This window comes from Oxyura jamaicensis, chromosome 3, assembly GCF_011077185.1.
Source record: "Oxyura jamaicensis isolate SHBP4307 breed ruddy duck chromosome 3, BPBGC_Ojam_1.0, whole genome shotgun sequence".
NCBI lineage: Eukaryota > Metazoa > Chordata > Aves > Anseriformes > Anatidae > Oxyura > Oxyura jamaicensis.
In genome coordinates, this window is record NC_048895.1 from 104,443,383 (window position 1) to 104,453,614 (window position 10,232).

Genomic DNA, 10,232 nt, shown 5'->3' on the forward strand with positions numbered 1-10,232 from the left:
TTTTTTTTTTTTTTTCCTCCAAGGAGGGCATTGAAATGCAGTGAGAACTGTCTTTTTGTTAATGGGAGGCTCTTCCACTGATAGAGAGATGCCAAAATGGAGCAAGCTAGCACTTCCACTTTCCAAAGATCTAGAAAAATGTGTATCTTGCATTTACCTCTCAGTTCCAGAAAGGATGGATCTGAAATAACACCTCCTAATTGACTGTCTCCTACCCAAGGCCCGATTCTACTACTTTCATTCTTTTTGTAGATGCACGTAGTGAGACAATGTAGAAGTGGATGTGAAATAATAGTGTTTTGTCAATGTGAAACAAAACAGATGAGTCTTGGCCCATTAAGGAAAGACCAGTTGAATGTGGCTGTGATTTCAACCAGGATGCTATCTGGTTTTGCCTTTTGTATAATTTGGAGGGGAGCTAAAAAAAAAAAACAAAAAAAACAAACAAACAACAAAAAAAACTGTTACACTCCAAAATAGCAGAATATTGCACCCAAACTCCAAACTGCCAGCACAGGGATTACCATCAGGCTGTCTAGCATTGTGCTACATGATTTTAGTCCAGGTAATTCCTGGCACATACCAAGCATTTTGATTGGTAGGTTGAGAATTAGAACTGTTGATTATAGCACCAAGCAGAAATGTTATTAACATGTAGAAACACTTGAAGATCAGTTTTTAAATGATCTGCATGCCTGCAGCCAAAGTTTAAATTACTTGAAACTCTTTCAAATCAAACTCCCACAATAAATGTGGTTTATGGAAAAAAGCAGATTGTAATCAGTCATAGAGGGAAGGGAAGGGGGGGGGGGAGAGGGGGGCACTGAGGATTTCCCTCTCCTCCACTAAAACTTATGTGAATGGCTTCTGTTCTGTTTGGGTGGAAGTAGCTAGACCTTATTTTACAGCAACCTGCATGCTTGCTTTTTCACTGCCAGTAATTATATGAAAAATGTGGCTGACTAATGATTGCTCGTTTGCAGTGCTTTTTATGTTGGAGGCAAAAGCTTTCTTGGTGCTGGAGCAGAGGAATCCTCTGGCAGCTGCAATCAGCTTTATGAAATGCTGAAGGGGTGCCCTGTTTCCTGAGCTCCCTCATCCCCAGAATGAAACCCGAGAAGGGGATCTGTGATTCAAACGGCTTTATTTATTGCTGCATGGTTGCTGTTCATGGAACATGGATACAGGATTTGCATGCTGAAGAAATGTCTTAGTAGCTTTCCCAGTGCTGTTTGATCCTTGCCTTAGGTAGTGACTGCACTCAAGTGCAGTTTCACTGAGCAGGGGCCATAGGCTAGGCTCAGCTACACCACAGCCCAGGGGAAAGGGCTGGCCTTGCAGGGTGGAAAGGAGATTACAAGAACTATGCCGGTTTGCAGAATATAACCCCTCCTCTAACCTAATCAAAAGAAAAGGCAAAACAAACTTTATTTTTAATTTACCCTGACTTTATTAGTTCATTAGTACAATACTAGTGTTTTAAGACTACAACCTCCTCTTAGGACAGCATGAACAAGGGACAATTACTTCTTTGGCACCATGATGTCATATAACCTGATCCCTTTGCATTACTGAAGTGTGCATCTTTTTAGGGGAATATATAAATCCCTTAAAAAACTCATTCTATGAGAGATGAATCAACCTTGGAAAACCTGTTTCCTTAAAAAAAAAAAAAAAAAAAAAAAAAAAAAAAATGCCCCTAATACACCAAACCACACTTTCCTGGCAGAGTTGAAGGGTATGAAATGTGATGCCAAGGAAAAATTATTGGGAAGGGGGGGAAAAATAATACTACTCATCCTGAAATGATTATGTTAAAATTTGGAAATGTATGAGTGAGCCCTGTGACTAATAACATAATGAATACCAAAAGAATTAGTAATGATCAGTTCTTTATGCTTAAAGTTTTGTCTAAGGTTTCTATGAAAAACTTGCTAATTTAATAAAAGCGGGTATAGCTAACAACTTAACTAACTTGTAACTTTCCTATTCTTTCAGTAGAAGCAAATGTTGAAAATTGGTAACACAATGAGACAAATTGAAATCAAAGGGTAAGGAAAGTAGGGTATAAGTGACCTGTAGTATGGTGTAATTCCCCTGGAACATGAAACACAACTGAGGAGAATTTCTTTAGAAAAAAAAATAATAATAATTAAACTAGACCAGTTCTGGCATTGGCTTTTGCTTTTCCCATGTTCATGTTGTTACATTCTTGATAGCGTCCCCATGCCACCGTTTCTGGTTTTTGACTTCTGAATTAAGCTGATTTAGCCTATCTGCTTGAAATTTTGATCGCCCCCCCCCAGGGGGGCCCACTCCCCCCCCAGAAGCCTTATGCAAGTTTGAAACTCTCGGCCATATTTGGCTTGGAAAATTTTAAGTATAACAGTGAATGTATTTAAATGGGAGTATAAATATATTTTCAGCGATAGCAGTGTAAATCCTTATAAAATCATTTCATATTGTTTGCACTGATGTAAATGAGCTTGGAATTCATTTCTTAAGGGTCTGAATGAGCCTGACTTGTGTGCTGTGAGGTGTCACTTATTCTAGTTATTATTCAATTAAAATGTGTTTAGACTTCTCACACACACAAAAAAAAAATAATGGTTCAGCACAGCCTTAGTACAGGAGCAGATCCCATTGTTCTAGATCTCCTGGAACCTTTGCACAATGTCTGTAGCCTGCAAGGGAAACATAAAGTAATCTTGGTACAGCAGCTTGTGGAAAGTAATAGGTTAGCTACTGCATTTATTTCTGCTCAAGAGATTAAAGTGTAGTTGCAGAGCTGGTGCTGACATCATCCCAAGCACACAAATAAAGCTGACGTCAGTTATACACTATGTTGCAAGGTGTTTATCTTCATCTGATTAGGTTAGCAAAATGCAAAGCCAGCGTACACAGGAGGAAATGGTGTGTTTGTCTCTGCTTCCCACTAGCCCTCTCGCACCGTAGTAGGTCTTGGGAAGACTGAAACACGTAGTGCTCGATAAGGCTTCTGTTAAACTCTATGGAGCTACTACTGGGCTTGACTTTTTCCAATTTTAATCTCCAAATATGAGTGTTAAAACATAGGCTTTGTTTGACTTGGGCGTTGGCAGCCCTTCCTTGCAGGGAAGTCCAGATCTGAACTTTTGGCCTCCACAAATCATGGAGTCATAGAATGGTTTGTGTTGGAAGGGACTTTAAAGACCATCTAGTTCCAACAGCCTTGCCATGGGCAGGGAAACCTCCCACTAGACTTCCAAAGTGAACCAACATGACAAAGGGAAAAGGCACATTGTGACACAGTAGTGCCAATGTTGTTATTCTGCATGCTTGACTAAGAGTGTATTAGAAGTCAGCAAAGAGGTCAGAAGAACTGTAGTCAGCTGCCTTCAGGCACATGCTTGAGATGTGGAGGGTAGCAGCAAAATATAGATGTCTTCCTCCTTGCAGAATGTGTGCTTAAAAAAGACATTTCCACCCATAAATGTATCTGCAAAAAGACAACACCTATGAATAGTATTCTTTGTGGGTAAAGCCAAGTTCTTCAAAGTATGAGGTAGAGGTGGACAAATGTCTGACTTCTGCTCATACTGACTCTGAGATCTGATACAACCTCTGACACCTACACTTGTGCTGTATGAAGATGGCATTAAGTAGCTTATGTTCTATGTTTATCTTCAAAAGGACATTGTTTCCTATGAGTACCTGGCTTGGATATGTGTGTGTGCTTCCACTATAGGAGTCTCATTGCTCCAGGTGGACTTCTAGTCCCAGTTCATGACCACTTGCCTGATGCAATCTAGGCTTTACCAGTTCATGACCACGTCTGATGCAATCCAGGCTTCATTTCAGTCTTTTGTTTTTGTTTTACAAGTTCATTATGCTCATTGTTTCTCTCATAGTAGTTTATAGTTAAAATTTGATCTAATTCAATCTGTTGATATAAAGATAAAATTTAAACATTTATTTCAGTCAGAATTATAATATGGGTAGAAGCAAAGTTCCCATTCTACTCTGCACTGATACATCCTTACCTTGAGTACTGTCTGGAGTTTTGGACATCACAATATTAAAAGGACATAAAACTATTAGAGAGCATCCAAAGAAGGGCTATAAAGGTGAAGGGAGTCTGGAAGGCAAGACATGAGGAACAGCTGAGGGCCCTTGGTTTGTTCAGCCCAGAGCAGAGCAGGCCGAGGGGACGCCTCATGGTGGCCTGCAGCTCCCTCACGAGGGGAGTGGAGGGGCAGGCGCTGAGCTCTGCTCTCTGGGGACAGTGACAGGATCCGAGGGAACGGCATGGAGCTGGGACAGGGGAGGGTCAGGCTGGGGGTTAGGGAAAGGTTCTTCACCCAGAGGGTGGTAAGGTACTGGGACAGGCTCCCCAGGGTAGTGGTCATGGCATTGAGCCTGCTGGAGTTCAAGAAGCATTTGGACAGTGCTCTCAGACATAGGGCCTGGTTTTGGGTGGTCCTGTGTGGAGCCAGGAGCTGGACTCGATGATCTCTGTGGGTCCCTTCCAACTCAGGATATTCAATGATTCTATGACTCCATTTCACACAGTTTCAGTTTAATTCTGAAAGTTCAATATCAGACTGTTAGAAAAGGGGAGTTCATGCTTTCTGGATACTAGTGGGCATTTAATTACTTCATATTTTGTAGTATTCTACTCCCTCCTATGTGTAACCACCATAACTGCAGAATATTTGTAATTTCTAAGTGTTTGTAATTACTAATTAGTATTCAAATTAGCAATAATTGTGCCTAAGATAAGCAAATAGCCTTCTGAGCAGCAGTAAGATGGAGTGTATCATTGGGTAAAAATTGGAGCCCTTCTTGGTACCAAGTGTCTGACAGGTCTCTAGCTGCATTAGGGTAAAAAGATTTTATTGCATACAAACTTTTTATTAGCATACTTCAAAAATTACATAACGTGTCTACTCTGTTTGGTAACTGAAATCAAGGCCAATCAAACCAATGTGCTCAAGATGAGTAAGTATATGCATATTGTAGAAATTATTACTTATTACTAACTTTATAATTCAGTCAAAGGAACACATCGTGGAGGAACAATAGCACAATTGAAACAGGGGCCTTATGGCAGAGAAAGTTTTTTGTTGTTGTTTTGTTTTGTTTTGTTTTTTCCTTTCAATGTGATGAGCAATGTTGACAAATTCATTTTCTTGATACTGTGTAGACAATTGAATCTTTGCTCAGTTTGAGGAGATGATAACATGAATAACCAGTGATCTCATGTAACCTCAGGACAGCAGCAAAATTTGTCAGAAAGTTAGCAATGAACTTTAATTCAAAAAAAGGAACATCAGGCAGCATGAAATGCATGATTCAGAAAAATCCACTGACATTTTGCTATTTACTGCAGCTGATGAAACTGGAGTAATCAGAATAATCTGATTTAATTCCTACAGATTGATCAGGCTATGAGTATAACCCACATTTACTGTAGGATGAAATTTTGCCAGAAGAAATTTAACTGTGTGTAGGCAGTCAGCACAAGGTCAAGGTAGCAGTTATGTCCCCAAAGTGCAGGAGATGCAGAGTGATTGTGCCTTTCCTCTCCTTTTCTCTTTCAGAGTACTCTGCATAGGTAAAGACAAGGAGGGTAATGCCCCTTACCCCTTGTTATAGAGCAATGTTGCTTAGCCATTCCAGAATGACTTTGCATCCTGGCCTGGCCTCTGAAAAAAAATGATATTTTGATTTCTACCTATTTGTTAATTGAGCAAAGTGAAGTCTGGGCGTTATTTTCTCCATTTAGTAAACTTGAATTATTTAACTTATCCTGCAAAATGCTTTGAAATCTATTGATAAAATTCCCCCAGGATTTAACAATCTTATTGTTCTGCTCCTTCTACAGTACTCCTTCAACATCATTGCCATTTTCTGTAATACTTAGAGAAATTAAGTTTTAGATAGTCTTGTCTAAAAATATGACACAAAGGCAACAAAAGCAGGAAATATATGATATTTTATGCAATCATGGTCTTTTGACATTCTGTCTAAGTTGCAGAACAAAGAAAGAAATCCAGTGGTCATTGTGTTTAAACCGTTATATGTTCTGACTTTCTCTGCTCTGCTAATATACTTTGCTTTTGTTTAAGGCAACTATAATTGTAAGTGATGCTTGCTACGTTAGTGTTTCTGCTGCTAGGTCACTGAGTGCATGTGGAGGCCACCATGCTAAGTAAAAGTAAAATGCATGGATTGTATCCAAAAGCTATCTCAGAATCATCAGACTTTTCTGAAGGGTAAAAGGCTTCTCATCTTCTTTTTAATGGCTTGTGAGATTAAAAGACTGAATATTGCTGCTCCCGTCCATAAGTAATGTTTCTATCATTGTAGATGTTGGATGCCAGTTGTTCAGAGAAGTAGAAAAAAGCATCCAAACCACATTTTTCAATATTTCTTTGCAATTTCTAGACACCATCAATTTACTCTGAGCTCCTGTCAGCTGAATCAGTAACAGATAAATCCCTAGACAATCAGGAAAAACTTTCTTTAGCAAGGTTAGTAGATAGGTTATAGGCTTCATTTTCTGGAGTTAAATCATCATCCTTTTACTGCAAAACTCATCTGAAGCCTGTGATATTTAGGACAGTTTTAAATCTTGTTCCAAGATTGTTTTTACAACAAAAAGTTACTTTGTCAGAGCACAGGGGAGGCTGACAGGACTTCTGGAGTCCATGTAGACCAGCCCATGCTTGGTTCTGCCTTTCATCTCTTAAATAAAGTTCCTTGCAGAGGGGCAGAAAAGCCCACTGGCAGCTTTACACGTACAGAGAGACAGGGACAAGATTCAGACTATATAATGCTATTCATGTGGGGAGTTATGGCTTACACAAGTGGAATTTAGGGGTGGGATTTATCCCGCCAAATGTTGACAATTATATTTCTCTCTGCTGGCTATAAAAGGAGTTCAGTGTGACTAGGCCTGGCATAGATGTCTAAAGTTAGATGGGATTAATCCTCCCTGCTTGCTAGGGCCCCAATTTATTTGCATATACAGAAATGTCTAGCTCCTTTTGAAATACACCAGGTTTTCAGGACATCTTCACAAGACCTACAGACGTGACACCGGAGCTAGGGAAGAATGACCTCTTGTGAAGAGACAGCAAGATATATTATGGGGTGACCCTGGGCATTTCAGATGTAGGTGGGTACACCTACATGGTCATTCATATACGGTCTAAAAGACCTTTACTTCTGAAAATTTACAGCTCACAGCACTATTCTCTCAGAAGCTTGAGAGATGTTTAAGTGTCAAAACTTGGGTACCACTGGACAAAATGCAGAAATAAACCCAACTGCAGAGATAGTATGTATAATCATTATTAAAGATAGTAACCATGAATGTTGATATAACCAGATATACTAGGAGATGAAATAAAAGACAAAGATCAAAATTAGTTTATTTTTTATAGCTTGTCTTTATTTCATTTTCCTCTTTTTATACCTCAGTGTAGGGTGTGTACTAAAAGCCAAAATCTACAACCTGCTACATTGAGAAATTAAATGTTTGAGAAAAGCATTTCCCATTTCATTCCTTTAGCATCCACCAGAAGATGTACTCTTTGGCTGCAGAAGCAGCTGGTGTAGCTCAAATAGCATGTTAAAGGTACCTTGTGATCCCTTCTGTTGTGTACATGGCACTTTAACCTGTTTACTCTGAGACTTCCCCGGGGGGCGGCCCCCAGCTTCCTGCAAAAACAAGTAACTTTTTATTTGAAGGAGGAATCTACATCATGTTGTCAGAAAGGAAGATTCAAATCGGGCACAGCACCATAAACAGCACTTGCAAATCTCTCTGGTTTTAGGCAGTCAGTAGGAAAATTAGTTCCTAGCATTTGTTAATACTTCTCCAGACAAGTGTGTTCATTAAACAATATTAATGTTTTTCTTCTCTTAAAAGCCAAGCTATGGTATGAAGCAGCCTTGTGTTTAGCAGTTGCTCACTGAGTAAAAATCCTATGGCAACCAATAAATGGAAGCCAAAAAATGTTGCAATATTATTTTAGAGGACTCATCTGCTTATTTTTACAGTTAGCCTTGCATAACCTCCTGCATTTTTGGATTCTGCCATATGTAGAATATTTCTTAAAGTTTCCATTCATTTCAATCGTACACTGCACATTAGGAAAACTCACTTATAAATGAGTCACAAATACTTTCTCTTTATGATGTTATTCTGCCCTTCTCTAACTTATTTATGTACTGCCTTTACATAACATTTATTTGGTGTTACAGTTTTGCTGAAGATCTAACACTAATTTTTCAGTCTGCAAAGATGAAAACAGTTTTGTGATGGTAGCTTGACATGTGTCTGCTTCCTGGGATTTAAATATGTGGTCACAGCAAATGATTAGTATGGCTCCCAGCTGATGATCAGAGTTGGGTTTGCAGCTTGAGCCATTCCGTATCTATCACAAGCATGTGTGGGGTTTGGTATGGGTCTTTTATTCTCTTTCTGTGCTGTTGGGGAAAAGCACATTTATAAACAATGAAGAAAAATCTAATGGTAGATTTAAAAATACATTAAAAAATACATTTACTATCAGCCCAGCTTGGCAGTTAGTGCATGCCCATTCCTGTTTCATCCTGGGACAATTAACAGCTGTCATCAGAAGAGTATCAAAGATCACATCTGTGAGATTCAGCCTTGATATTGATATGATGTCCAGGAAATGATATATTCTTTCTCCCTCCCTCAAAAATAGCACAAAATCCTGGCTGTCCATTTGTCTTTAGCCAACGGTATCGCAGTACATAAATTGCTCCATGGGTAATGTTGCAACCCCATCACCCATGACAAATTACACATGTAAGTTTTGCAAAATTGTATTCTGAATCTTTTCTCTGTCTTTCTTCAGCAAACAGGATCTTACATAAAAGTGAAGATGGATGGGTTTATAAGTTTGCATATGTGCATACAGGTGTACGTGCACATGGATAATAAGCTGAAAATGGAAAGAGTGACATATTCCCCACTTGTTTCAGAGAATCACAGCTGATTTCTTCAGTAAGAAGTGTCCTTAAGAGCTGGGGAGATGTTTGGCACTTGTATAGACAAGCAGTTTGCACACTGCTGTGACTGCTGTTTGGGAGGAAGGCTGAAAGGAGGTGGCAGGATGCTTTCCTTCACCTTTTCAGAAAATCCTTGCCCATACAAATATACAAGTTTTCTAACTGAAAAATTGTGTTACCTTCTTCATGTTTAAAAAGTAATAGGTGAACCCACCACTTCAGTCTTTGGCTTTGTTAAATACCTTGGCTAGGTTTCAGTTCCCTGGTATTTAGGTTTCTGCAGGAAGGATGTCTCAAATCTGATAGAGTTTATGGAGACCTAATCAACACCGACTGTGGAGCCTAGAGAGAGGTTAACCTCACACTAAAATAGACATTGATCCTTGATCAGATGAGTGGCACACTATGCCTGCCACATGGGAACTCCATGTTTTTATTTTTTAAAAAATTCTAGTATAAATATAGTTACCTTGTAGACACCAGAAATTAGGAGAGCTCTGTGTCACTTCCAGTCTGCCACAGAGTCTTGGAAAATCAGTGCTATAATTGTCATTCACATTGGTTTACATGGGCCTTGACCAAGGACCAGCACAGGAAATAAAAAATAAATAGTAAAAAATATACAAATAATAAAATAATAATAAAAAGGTTATTTGTATACATGGATACTTTTATGCATTTATAAATAATAGCAGAGTATAACTATTCATATGTTAATCATATCAAGATGTGTAATTAGAGTGCAAGTTCTTTAGAACACAGATTTTTTATGTTATTTAATTTTATTTTTTTCTGTATGTTTGCACATAGCAGCATAATGAAGTCTACTTCTAGAACTGGAGGTCCCTGTGACTATTGAAGTAAAACTAATATATTAGAATGGTTGAACAGTTTTAGGATCAAGTACAGTATGTCCTATCTTATGAGATCAGCAGCCTCCTATTCTTCAGACAAGGCATCTGCTCTGTTCTAATTGAATTCTTCTCCCCCCCCCTTTTTTTTTTTTTTTTTTTTTTTTTTTGTGCAAGGGGAACAAATTTTGTGTATGAACTTCAGCTGCAACTGACCTAATATTGCAAAACCCATTTCTCACAGAATTTAAGCAGGTTTTAACCCAGCTTTTGAAAGGAAAGCAAAATATAATAATCTACTTCAGCAACTGTACTCAGAAGATAATCTATTAAGAGTAAATGAAAACAATG